Genomic DNA, 14,206 nt, shown 5'->3' on the forward strand with positions numbered 1-14,206 from the left:
GGAAGCACTTCCTCAAGAAACCCAAAGTTCATTTTGAGAGCAATATCACAAATGGGCCAAACTACCCAGCAACAAAATAGTCCAAAAGGAGCAGCTTGTTTTGCTTTGTTATAACAATGGCTAAGTGGGGGATATGAACCCTGTCTCCCAGGTCCTAGTCCTGCGCTCTAGCCACTAAGCCACAATGGCTCATCTCTAAAATGGCAATTGCCACTATCAGGGCAAAACAAACTTGAAGAAAATAAACTTGTTCTGAAACAGCATAGTTAAAGAGCATGCAAAGAGTGCTCATTGGAGGCACAGAGAGCCTCTGGCTCCACTCTGTCTGCCTAAGATATACATTAGCAACAAGTGAGCCTGCAAACAAGCAGATAAATTCTTATAGAGAGACTGAGTCACATGTCACAGTGACTTAACAATTACTGTACTGCTAACTGTAGCAGGCTTAGGCTTGAAAGATATGTGCAGGCCGAGCAGGCCGTGAAGGCCTCCCTGTTTCTGCTCTCTGCCTTTTTTGTCTCATTGCAATATTAAAGGAACTCAATATAGTGCTCCCGCCCAAGGCTAAATTAAAATTCAGCCAGCAGCACTGCATGCACCCAAAATAAAGCCAACCTATGAGGATACTATAAACGAAAGTGATTACAGGTAAGCTGGGAATTTACTGTACTGCTAACTGTAGCAGGCTTAGGCTTGAATGATATGTGCAGGCCGTGAAGGCCTCCCTGCTCTGCTCTCTGCCTTTTATAGTCTTGAAGCCTTATTTACCTAGGGATCCATCAGCCTCGCCATCCCCGGACCTTGGAGGGAACAAAAGTACCAGGAAAGCAAAATCTTCTTTGGAGAAAAAGAGTTTATTGAAATCTGTGCACAGAGATAATCTGTACACAGAGACAACCAGCAGGATAGCTCCTGAAAACTGGCTGTAAATACATGGCATTTGGCAGGCATTCTTATACTGTAGGTACACATTTCTCCACCAATCACCAATTGCCAACCTATAGGTACACCTTCCTTCCACCAATCACCAATTGCCAACCTATAGGTACACCTTCCTTCCACCAATCACCAATTGCCAACCTATAGGTACACCTTCCTTCCACCAATCACCAATTGCCAACCTATAGGTACACCTTAGGAGGATAATCACGTTAAGCACGTTCCTCACCCATTTCCCTGTCTTTTGGGCCTACGTGGCTTCTCTTATTCTTTACTTGACCAGTGTCACAAGCCAAACCTGCTCAAGCAATCTTTATTGGAATCTAAAGCCAAAGCTGCTCAGGCAATCTATATTGCAATCTATATTGCGACAGAGCTAAACCGTCCCTTCCTTCATTCCCTCCTCTTCTTTTGGACAGCCTTCTGGCTCGTCCAAGGCAATAGGCTGGTATTCACGCCTCAAAGCTATCACTCGGGGACCCATCATGCGCGACATTGTTTTGTGCACCATATTTTGCAAGCATTGCACCAAGCAGGGAATACAGAAGCAGAAAAGCAAAAGGATTATAAGTGTACTGTCAATACCATAATATGCCTGATTCAACCACCATCGGGGAGCCAATAATATAACCAATTCCATGGATCATGGATCACCTTCTGTAATTTTTAGCGGGTTTTCAGCTATCATTGTTTCCATGTGGTCAATTGTGGCCGAAATGCTGATATTTTACTCAATAACCTAGTCTCCATCTGACCATGTTCACCAGGTGCAGCACCTTCCTTGTCTCCTGCAACTAGGAGAACGAGGAACACTAGGAGGATCATCAAGGGGATAGAAGGATCGGGCCGTCGTCTCCCGCAGAGCCTATGACGCTCATGCCAGCAGAAAAAGAGACACATCCATGTGGCAAGGGCAGTTGAAATAACTCCCATCCACCAACCCCAATCACTCCATGGTTCCTCCCAGCAATATTCAGGGGGTGTGCTCATTGTTGAAGAGCCCACTGATATTTGTGCCCGATTACCTGTTGAGCCTCAAGGATGAGAGCCCACCGGTGAGCTGATGCTCCCACTATGTGGGTCAACTTTTCTACTAACCCTGTTGGGTGGATTGAACTCTCGTGCTGCCTCCCTACTGACCAGGGCATATGGAGGCTGAAATCCTGGGGTGGCAATTCTTATTTTGGGAGGCTCGAGCCACCACGATTGTCAGAGGTGGTGCTGCAGAATTTACTGGCACTTGTTCAGCAATTTCAATGCACACCTGGTTAAGGCTCCCACTCCTGTAATACTTGCATTAAGATAGGTTCTGTCCCATCTATTGCCTGGATTAAGAGTAGGACCTGGTCTATCAAATGAGGTTGGTACAGTGCTCTACCCCCCGAATGACAGTTGGTTACTTCCCCCCAACAGCAAGAGCAGTCCAGAACTTGATAGAATTCGACCGTCTCTGCAACTTCCCGTAGGAGCACTACCCACGCGTGCTGGATAGTGGTGTGGAAGAGGAGCCACAACGGGGAAGCGGGATGTTTCAATATGGTAACCTCATCAAACCCCTGTTTCCAATAGCCAATGAGCACGCCATCTCTTACCACCGGCAAGACGAACCAGTCATAGCAGAGGTCAGCAGGCCAGTAAGGGCGGTATGGCTCGGTGGGGTCAGGGCTGTGGGACATAGAGCAAATCAATACAGAATATAACAGAAAAAAAGAAAAGAGAAAGTCCTTATGAAAGTAGAATCTGGTGGACTTCCTGGATTAGTCCCGGCACGGGTTTTCACGTAGGGGACGCTGCCCGCGGGCGCCCCTCCCATCCAATTCTTCAGCTGTGCGTTGAGATATCAGCTTCCGGTGTGATATCAGCAGAGCGGTCGTCTGCCAGGCATCTGGAGATAGTCAGCCGAAGGGAGTTCTCTGGATCTGGTGTAACTGTCCAGTCTGAAATGGCTTTCTTCACTGAGTATGGTGGACCCAAGGGGTAATGCCGGCAACTTTCACGGCCGTGGGTGTGGAGAGCAGGACGGTATAAGGTCCCTTCCAGCACGGTTGTAGCGGCGTCCGTGCCCAATCTTTTACCCACACTTCATCACCTGGCTCGAACTGATGCAGCCAACACACAGGGGTTGCGAGCCTGGGTCCACCTGTTGAGACAGAAAACTCGGAAGAATATCTGGACTTAATTATTCAATTGCATATCTTGGCTAGCATATGGAGTTAACATTCTAACATATGGGACTGGTCTCCCAAACACCTTAATGGGAGACTATGGACCCTGAGTAATGCCAGGGGTAACATTGTCACCCAATTAGACCCAGTTTCCTGTGTCAGCTTGGATGGCTGATTCTAGGGTCTGTATGCTGTATGCAACTTTCAGTTATAGTGCCTTAGCCAACTCCTGCAACACTGAGTGAACAAAGGCTGGTCCATTGTCAGCTTCTGCCCCTTTGCCAGGTTTAGGGCTCTGGTGAGCGCTGTTATTTCTGCCAATTGTGCTGATGTTCCAGGTGGGAGTGGCTTTGCCTCGATCACCTGGTCTTCCAGGGCTACCACTGCGTAACCTGCCTTCCGGTGTCCAGCCTCAACAAAGCTGCTTCCATCCACAAACCGTGACGGCCACTGGGGGTCTGCTTCATCTTTAAGGTCAGGTCTGCTAGAGTACACCTCATCCATTACTTCAATGCAGTCATGCGTGGGCTCCTCACCTTCTCCTACCGGTAATAGGGCAGCTGGGTTGAGGGCTGTGGTGACTTGGAATTTCTAACGCGGATGTAGTAGTAGCATCTGACATTTCCTCATTTTAGCCTAGGAGAGGAAATACGTGCCGTTCGGCAGATGGCACGCTGACTCTTTCCTAAGCGGCCTCGCCCTCCTCCCCGGGCGGTTTCTCCCAACGGTGGACCTCCCGTCTTCAGGGCCATCAACTTCTCTGCCTGGTACTTCTCCTCTTTTTTTTCTTTCTGGGCCTCTTCCTCCCTCTGATTATAAGTGGTCTGGGCTAGTTCCAGCATCCATTCAAGGGTGTGGCCCATAAAAACCTTCAAAAATTTTTTTTAAATTTTATCGGGCGCTGCCTGGGCTACAAAGGCCACTTTGAGAATTGGGGCGTTGGCAGCCTCATCTGGGTCCACAGGGGTATACTGGCGGTAGGCTTCCTTCAGCCTCTTTAAGTAGGCTCCAGGGGCCTCCTCTGTCCCTTGCACTCTCATGTGTGCTCGGGCTTCAGCATGAATTCGCCTATCCTCCTCTGTAGCTAGCAGGGCATCCATCAAATATTGCACATCATAAAAAGTGGGGTTGTATGTTTAAAAAATTCCCTCAAACAGCTTAATGATTTTGGCAGGGTTTTCTTCAAATGAAGGGTTTTGGTTCTTCCAATTACAAACATCTGCACTAGAGAAGGGGACATGTTGAACTGTATAAGTTCTATTGGGCACCACCCCATCAGGTCCCGCGGGGGCCGGAGGGTCATATACTCTATGGAGAGGCATCACTCTGGCCGCGCCCTTTTCCTGTGCTTCATGTGCCCTATGGAGGGTCACTCTTTTCACTGCCTTCCCCACTCTTTCTGCCACATTCTTCTCTGTTCCCCTATGCATCCTGCTGCTTTTAACAAATGGGGACTGACGTCCACTTCTTCTGCATAAGGTTCCACATACTTTCTCAAACGTTCTGCCTGTTCCTCTGTTCATATCTTTCCATCACTTGTCAACTTAATCAATCTTCCTACAAATGCCTCATCCTCATCATCCTCTTCTCTTTCCTCCCTTTCTCCATCTTCGCCCAGGTTTAACAATGCATTGTCCACAGGATTGGGGCTGGGCCATCTGCTCCCTGTGGCGGGGGTGGTGCCAGGGCTGTTGCCGGGGCATAAGGCAGTGGGGGCATTAAAACTTTATCTTCTTCCCTCTCTAAATCCTGGAGGACTGGGGGGTTGTCCTCCTGTCTTCCTGACTGAGCAGATACGGCTGCCTGAGACTTTTTGGCAGCATGACTTCAGCCAGGGGGGGGGGGGGTTCTGTTCCACATTGGTCTTCCATGTGGAAATGTAGGGGATTTGATCAGAATGGACATTCAAAATGTTCTGATCTAATAGATTAATGAGTTGCAAATCAAGGGTCCTGGTGGACGGCCAATTTATTCTTTTGGGTGGGCCAATCTAATTCACACAATGTCCTCATCCTCCCCTCATCAGCTTGAATCCCCAAAAGCCTTCCAAAGGGGTGCTTTTACTTTGGCCAGAACCCATTTCTTCCAGATACCCCGCTCCTATTCACAGTAAAAATTCTCTCACACTTCACACACAACAGACCTGCCAGAAAATGCACAACCCTGCAATCGCCCAAGGGGAACGCTAAGCCCCGACCTTCACACATCAAGACAAACACTGGAGTATCCGGTACACACACCACACAGAATACACCAAAAATCACAATATATATATATCCCTCCCTCTTCTGTTCCAAACTTTTGCTGGTGGCACTCTAATGCACAACCCTGCAATCGCCCAGCCAAGGGGCACTAATACCCCGGCCCACACTTGACAATTCAATCACCGGAGTATCTGACATGCAACATACAACATACAAATCACAGCAATATAATTTCTCCTCTGTTTCCCTTTTATTTAACCTTACTGGCACACTTCTACCACGGCCAGTTCCCTTTTCCTGGCGGCACCTTTATTGCCACGGCCAGGTGAGGCTGATCAGGCCTCGCCCTTTCCCTTGGGCTTACCTTGCTTCCGCTGCGGACCTGTCCCCTCGGCGCCATCCTCTTGTTCTCCCTCAACTAGATGTCTCCACTCCAGAACAGTGTGGCTGGCTCCCCCCCACGAAACAGGTGGGGTGCGCACGGGAGCCTGCAAAACACTGCTGAGCTGTTCACCTTGGTTGAGCCTGGCCCTCCGGTCCGTATTGGGGGGGGGGAGGCTTATCCCGGACGAGCCCCCAAAGAAATGAAGCCTTATTTACCTAGGGATCCATCAGCCTCGCCATCCCCGGACCTTGGAGGGAACAAAAGTACCAGGAAAGCAAAATCTTCTTTGGAGAAAAAGAGTTTATTGAAATCTGTGCACAGAGATAATCTGTACACAGAGACAACCAGCAGGATAGCTCCTGAAAACTGGCTGTAAATACATGGCATTTGGCAGGCATTCTTATACTGTAGGTACACATTTCTCCACCAATCACCAATTGCCAACCTATAGGTACACCTTCCTTCCACCAATCACCAATTGCCAACCTATAGGTACACCTTCCTTCCACCAATCACCAATTGCCAACCTATAGGTACACCTTCCTTCCACCAATCACCAATTGCCAACCTATAGGTACACCTTAGGAGGATAATCACGTTAAGCACGTTCCTCACCCATTTCCCTGTCTTTTGGGCCTACGTGGCTTCTCTTATTCTTTACTTGACCAGTGTCACAAGCCAAACCTGCTCAAGCAATCTTTATTGGAATCTAAAGCCAAAGCTGCTCAGGCAATCTATATTGCAATCTATATTGCGACAGAGCTAAACCGTCCCTTCCTTCAGTCTCATTGCAATATTAAAGGAACTCAATATAGTGCTCCCGCCCAAGGCTAGATTAAAACTCAGCCAACAGCACTGCATGGACGAAAATGGGGAAAACCTTTTTGCAAAAGAAAGCCCCTTAATGGGGGCTCTCTCCCTATTGGGAAAGGCAAGCCCAGGAGGATTATGCACAGGCAGCACTCACAGGTACAGGGAGCATCTTCCCAAAGGGCAGGGTAAGGAGTGGGGTGGGAAATCAAACAGAAAAAAAGGGGGGAATTAAATTAATTAAGGGACTAGAGAAGACTGAAAAGAAGGGGAAAATAAAGAAATGTAACCAGACAATGAGAAGATCGCTCCACTGTCCTCCAGACAGTCCAAGTGCTCCAGGTGATCCGGTGTCCACAGCAAAAGAGAAAGGAATTTCTGTGGACTTAGCTTAAATAACCTCTGGCCACACCCCTAAATTAGCAACATCAAATTTACCCCAGTAACACCAGCCACCAATCTGAGCCAAGTCTCCTGGCTCAACCTGGCTGGCAACTGTGGGTGTTTTGTCTGGCCCCATCCGCAACACGTGCTCTCTTTTAGTGAGAACACGCTTTATTATCATCGTTGGGAAATTGAGCTCCAATGGACATGTAACGCTAAAAATTACAGTCGCAGCTGTACCTATATGGTGTTCAGCAAAATGGCCTATCTTTGCAAATACAACATGGATTCCAGCTTTACTGTATGAATCAGCTTGTGTTATAGGACAGAGAAAGCCTTCAAGTTACAAGAAAGGAGATTCTGACTAAGCATCAGGAAGAACCATAAGAGCTGCTTGACAGTGGAACGAACTCCCTTGGGAGGTGGTGGACCCTCCTTCCTTGGAGGTTTTTAAGTAGAAGTTGGATGGCCACATTACGGAAAAGGGGAGACCAGTCTGGTCCCATCCACCAGTGTTCAGCCCAGACACTGAGGTCTAGGACCGAGGGCCTTCTGGCGGTTCCCTCACTGTGAGAAGTGAGGTTACAGGGAACCAGGCAGAGGGCCTTCTGGGTAGTTGCGCCCGCCCCGTGGAACGCCCTCCCATCAAATGTCAAGGAAATAAATAACTATCTGACTTTTAGAAGATATCTGAAGGCAGTCCTGTTTAGGGAAGTTTTAAATGTTTGATGTTTTATCGTGTTTTTAATATTCTGTTGGGAGCCGCCCAGGGTGGCTGTGGAAACCCGGACAGATGGGTGGTGTACAAATAAAATAATAATAATAATAATAATAATAATAATAATAATAATAATAATAATATTAATATTAATATTTACCTTGTCCTTTGACACCCAAATACATGCATTTTAGGAACCCACCCCATTCTTCTGATTAATGGATTTTAATATTGTATTTTAATCTTATTTTAACCCACCATAGAATCTTACAATGAAAGCTAGGTGAGAAATCCTATTATTACCACCATTGGGAAATTGAGCTCTAATGGACATGAAACGCTAAAAATTATAGTCTGCAGCTGTACCTATATGGTGTTCAGCAAAATGACCCATCTTTGCAAATACAACATTGATTCTAGCTTTGCTGTATGAATCAGCTCGTGTCGTAGGACAGAGGAAGCCTTCAAATTACAAGAAAGGGGAATCCGACAAAAACTTCAGGAAGAACAATGAGAGCTGCTTGACAGTGGAACAAACTCCCTTCGGACTCTCTTGGTGGACTCTCCTTCCTTGGAAGGTTTTAAAGTAGAGGTTGGATGCATCTGTCATGGGTGATTTAGCAGAGATTCCTGCATTGTGTGACGAGGTCCCCAAGCCACCCCAATAAAAACACAATTCACATGGAATTTTTGTTTAAGGTTTTTTGGCATAATTTTGGCCACAACTTTATTCAAATACAAAAATTGTGAGTGGTTGCTTAGGCGTTGGTTGTGACTATCTGACCCTGCACGGGGACAGACTGACATTCGCACGCCAGCGAAAGTCAGAAAAGGGAAAACATTTTGGGGAGAGCGATGGAGCTGGGTACCATGCCCTCACCTCTCCCCAAATGCTCCCTGGGGCTCTTGCATGGCCCTAGCCCCCTTGGCAGGGGTTTGGACAAAAGCATGGCAAGCCCCTGGATTCGTTTAATGGAATACCCTTGCAGCAGCAGCATTAGAGGGGCAGGCACAGCCAATCCATGTCCCTCCACCAACCAATTCAATAAACCAATGCCTAACCGCAACTTTACAAGTTGTGACGATTTGCCACGCAATAGGCAAAAACCAAATGGCTCCAGCCAATCAGCCAAATGGACAAAATTCCTACTGGGCCCCTGCCCCCAAAGCAAATGACCCCATGACAGGCATAGCAAGGTCAATGTGAACAACCCTAAATATGGGGAGGGTGGGTGGGTGATCCGATGCGCACAGTGAAAAGAGGAAGCTCAACGCTGCACACAGGGAATTTAACTCCTCTGGCTGTCAATCACAAAATGGCAACATCAAAATCCCCCCAATGACAAGGGGAGCCGAATCACAATGATGGCCAACTAACTTTACCTGCCCAGCAACAGTGGGGTGTCTTGTTAGCCCCCACCGCAACACGTGCTCTCCATGAAGGAGAACATGCTTTGCAGAGGGTTGGACGAGATGACCTTTGGAGTTCCTCTCAACACTAAAAAGGTAAAGGTACCTCTGCCCGTACGGGCCAGTCTTGCCAGACTCTAGGGTTGTGCGCCCATCTCACTCAAGAGGCCGGGGGCCAGCGCTGTCCGGAGACACTTCCGGGTCACGTGGCCAGCGTGACATCGCTGCTCTGGCGAGCCAGAGCCGCACACGAAAACGCCGTTTGCCTTCCCGCTTGTAAGCGGTCCCTATTTATCTACTTGCACCCGGGGGTGCTTTTGAACTGCTAGGTTGGCAGGCGCTGGGACCGAACGGCGGGAGCGCACCCCGCCGCAGGGATTCGAACTGCCGACCTTTCGATCGGCAAGTCCTAGGCGCTGAGGCTTTTACCCACAGCGCCACCTGCGTCCCTCTACCTCTCAACACTACAATTCTACAATTTTATGATTCTAATTCCAGTTCTCTTCATGGGAAACATTCTTACAACTAAACATTTTCCCCTTTGCCTCCTTTTTCTTAACAAATTACAAAAGGGACTGGCCAAATGGTGGCCAATTTTAAGGTGCTTTTTGTATGATCCATTACAGAGGAGAATGGAAAGGTTAGCAGAGTAATGCTCCATGACTGTATTACAAAGAAGAGATTTGAGCTCAGCAAGTGGAAATGTCCCATTTCAATGGCTCATGCGATGCTGAATTGGGCAGTGGTGAAGAACACGGTGTCCTTTCATCGCTCTAAAGGGGGAGAACTCCCTTTGGCATTTATGAAGAGCGCCACAGTTTTGCAAGTGACGGGAGAAAGTCTCATAATGAGAACTCAAACTGCAGAGAGGAATGACTAAAACCCTGTCACATATGACCTTCATCGCACCTTAAGCACTGCCAGCGAAGTGCAAATCTACGAAAATGGTTTATATGCTCTTCCCTCACTAACAAGCATATTGCCTTCTGAAGAATATGGGGAGATACGTTTCTCTGCCTTCTGTTGCAGAGAGTAATGCATAAAGCATAGCGATGGTACTTTCTTTTATTGGAACTACTTCCATCGGAGAGAAGAAGTAAGAGTTCTAAGATGCTTTGGGCAAAACAAAAGCTTGCTTGAGAACCATTTCAGCTGAATGAAAATCAGGAAGGGAGGGGACAGGAAACACAATGGATTTTGGCTTGCTGTTCAGAAGAAGTATAAAGGGTGGGTGGATTCACAGCCTGCCCTTCCTTGCCTATGGTTCACATACGTGATTTTGTGCAAGGAAACGGGTTTTCAAGCATCGCAATCTGCAGGTATGAAACAAAGCAGAGAACCACGATCTTTGAGAGCTTTCCATATGTGAGACTGAAGGCTGAAGGAAGCATCAATTCAATATATTGCCCTATTGCCTTGCCTTGCTCTTTGAAGAGTGGGTTTCGTGCAAAGTCCCAAGGAATCTGCTTTCAAATCTGATGGTTGCCTTCTGGTGTCAAGAGCGACTAGACGTATTTTTTGTAGCAAGAGGGCTTGTCAGCAGATAGTCCTATATTTGCATAATCAGTTCTAACATCTCAGGTTTCTTCTAAAAGCACAAGCAGTCCAAGTGTTTGAAGGCATAATAATGTTTGTCTTTAAAGCACCTTAGTATGCTCCAGATATGGAATAACTGATCTATATACAGTGGTACCTCAGGTTACAGACGCTTCAGGTTACAGACTCCGCTAACCCGAAAATAGTACCTCGGGTTAAGAACTTTGCTTCAGGATAAGAACAGAAATTGTGCTCTGGTGGCGTGGCGGCAGTGGGAGGCCCCATTAGCTAAAGCAGTACCTCAGGTTAAAAACAGTTTCAGGTTAAGAATGGACCTCCGGAACGAATTAAGTTCTTAACCCGGTACCACTGTAATGTAGCCTTCCAGCATCCCTAAATAGCCATCTTAAAAGTTAAACACTTTTGACTAGTGCTGCGAAGAACTCTGTCCGCCAACTTCTCCACCCATCCCAGCCTTGTGAAAGTAACTTCCATTTCCATGTCTCATCCTTGGAATATTTGAGCTGGTGACTGGAGGGTTCAATCCTGTTCAGTTTGGCTGGGCACACGGTGGCAAGTATGGATTGCACCCTGAATGATTATTTGTTGGAAGGAGGCTGGGCAATTTCTTAGCAGGCTTGTTGCACCCGTGGAGTAGCTCTTTAGGGAGCAATCCTAACCCTAGATCTATAATAACAATAACAATAATAATAATAATTATTCAAATGCCTTCCATCTAACTAGGATGCCCCAATCACTCTGGGCAGCTCCCAACAAAATATTAAAACACACCAAAACATCAACAACTAAAAACTTCCCTGTAAAGGGATGAGTGAATTAGGATGTAGATCTCTGGCTCAGCTGGCTGCTTCCTGGTTCAGCAAGGTTACACCAACATAAATTCCTAAACACAGCTCCTCTAGAGACCCCACCCCATTCTGACTTGGGGGCCAGACAGCTGAGCCAAGCTGAGTGGAACTTCTGCAGGCATAAGCCTTGGAAAATGAGCTTTTCTGGGGAGTGGCAGGACCAGGCAGTGGGGAATTATGCTGCAGTCTAACTCTATTTGGCTCAGTTGTGTGACCTGGGTGGAATCTACACACATATAAGAAAAACGCTGTGAAAATGCTTTTAAAGAAAAGTTTTGAAAAATATGTTGAATTTTGCATAGCTCACTTTCGCCATCTAGTGTCACATTTGCATGTTGCACTTTACAACACATTTGAAACGTTTTATTTGCAGCTGCATAGATGAGTCCCTGGTGACTCGGCAGAACTTACACCTACCAAAAGGGTGGTGTAAGACAAATTCTGTTTTATAGACTCGTGGTTTTTTTTACCCTCTCTGCCAGGCTTAGGCTGTCTCAGTCAGCAGTATTGAATGGGGATTTGTTCTGGCATGCTTGATGCTGGCATAAGTTGGCATAATTTCCTGTGACTTCTGATACTTAGGATTCCTCTCTCAACTGGCTTTCTTCTACCGCACTGAACCAGTACGTGTGAGAATTTGTCTGACACAGATGAGATGAAAGAGCACGAGCCTCAGTGCAGATGTGCTTACATCCCCGCAAAAGTACTTCAGAGGTTTAGTGTTAATCTGCTCATAGATGACCCGTGTTATATAACGTAATGTATTCCAAAACTTTGAAGAAGTACTGATTTATTTTCAGGCACTGCTGCATTATTAAGGAATAAAAAAAAGGGGGGAGTATTCTACTTATCAGGCCCATCCACCTGGTGCAGATCCAGGTGACCTTCATTCGAAGCGCTCCTTTTAAACGAAGCGTAAAGAAGATACATAACAATTGGAACTTAAACCTAATGGGACACAGGGGAGGCTCAAATTCAGCCCTGGTGCAAAGGGGTGTAACTTCACTGGCAGACGTCCCAGGCTTAATTCAGCCTCATTGCTCTCCGATGGAATGCTATAATTGAGGCGCCATTACGAGGGAACGGTGCTAAGGAATGGATTGGCACGGCGAATAGATTGGCCGTGAAACGATAGGCACTTGGAGGCATTTGCTGAGAGAGGCCTGAGAACCCTCCCAGCCAGCCTCTGATTGGAGAGTGCCAAATTCAAGATACTTACTTCACGTAGACATTAAAAATGTCTTAACTAGCAGAGGCTGATACTGGGGCTGAGGCAGCTGGCTTGGTGAGTTCCACGCTAGGGATCAGTAGGAAAGGGGTCAAAAACAAGACTGTCGAAATTTATTTATTCGTTTACCATTTATTACATTTATATATCATAATGAGAGATATAAATTAGATATATAAATGGCATTGCAGGGGGTTGGACTAGATGGCGTTTGGCTCCCTTCCATCTCTATGATTCTAGGTACGTAAGAAGGAATCATTCTGCCCTATATTTGTCGCAGGCAGTGCTGTCTCTGTTTTGCTGCAGTTCATCTTCTGCCGTCGCTTCCAATGTGGTGAAATTACACAAAGTGTGTTCTCATTAAAAGAGAGTGCGTGTTCCGGATGGGGCCAAGCAAGACACCCCGTAGTTGCCAGGCAGGATAGGATAGAGGGACCTGGCAAGGATTGGTTGTTGGTGTTGCTGGGGTAAAATTGATGTTGCCAATTTGGGGGTGGGAACAGAGATTATTTAAACAGTGCTCACAGCGATCTGCTTTCTCTTTCGCTGTGGGCACCGGATCACCCGCCCGCCCTCCCTTTTGGGCTTGTGCTTTGACCTTGCTATGCCTGTCATGGGGTCGTCTGCTTTGGGGCAGGGGCCCGGTAGGAATTTTGCCATCTGGCTGATTAGTGGGTGCCATTTGGTTTTTTGCCTACTGTGTAGCAAATCGTCACAACTTGTAAGGTTGGCGGCTAGGCATTGGTTAAAATTGGTTGGAGGAGGGGTATGGATTGGCTGTGCCTGCCCCTCCAATGCTGCTGCTGCACGGGAATTCCGTTAAAGGAATTCAGGGGCTTGCCATCCTTTCGTCCTAACCCCTGGAATCGGGTTTGGGCCGCGTAAGCCCCTGGGAGCATGCGGGGAGAAGCTGAGGGTCTGTGTCGCAGCTCCAGTTATCCCCGATCTTGTTTCCCCACACTGGCTTTCGCTGGAATCCGGGAGTCAGTTCTGTTCCCAAGGTGGGGGGGGGGGGACAGATAGTCATAACCAATGCCTAAGCAACCACTCACATCTGGTATGTTTAATAAAGTTATGGCCAAAATTATGCCAAAAACCTTAAACAAAAATTATGTGTGATGTGTGAGTTATTGGGGTAGGGGTGTTTTGGGGGACCTCACCATGCAACACAGCTGATTTACATAATTAATCATGTAAATGATTTTAAATTACATAAGTTGCATTGATATCACATTATTCCATTCCATTCGTTTCAATGCAAAGGAAACACAATGCAAAAATGTAGGGGGGTGGGGGACATGGTCAGTTATGTCTTGTTTGCAAACTGAAAGCAACAACAACAGCAAAAATGTATTGTATTCACTTCATCCGTTTCTGTTCCAGGCCATATAACTAGCTTCCTCTTGTTAGGTTTCAATATTTGGATCTTCTTTCAGCTTTTGCCCCACCCACTATTGCCACCTCCATGTTGACATTAGGCAGGCAAGCTTGCTATATGGAAGCCATTTTGGCACATAAGTGGTATATAAGTTAATAAACACCACAGTTCAAGAAGGAC

At 46.9% G+C, this 14,206-nt stretch overlaps 1 long non-coding RNA gene across 2 annotated transcripts; it reads right to left on the bottom strand.

The window, feature by feature from the left end:
• Window positions 1-835: 835 nt before the first annotated feature.
• On the bottom strand, window positions 836-6,475 carry LOC144327951 (uncharacterized). Of its 2 annotated transcripts, none has more exons than XR_013393129.1 (2): window positions 5,673-6,475; window positions 836-3,079 (listed from the first exon to the last, which is right to left on the bottom strand). It is a non-coding gene; the product is annotated as an uncharacterized LOC144327951 (long non-coding RNA). The 2 variants fall into 2 exon arrangements; XR_013393128.1 differs by having other exon boundaries at window positions 836-3,646.
• Window positions 6,476-14,206: the final 7,731 nt, after the last annotated feature.

Source organism: Podarcis muralis, chromosome 6 (assembly GCF_964188315.1).
Source record: "Podarcis muralis chromosome 6, rPodMur119.hap1.1, whole genome shotgun sequence".
NCBI classification, from domain to species: domain Eukaryota; kingdom Metazoa; phylum Chordata; class Lepidosauria; order Squamata; family Lacertidae; genus Podarcis; species Podarcis muralis.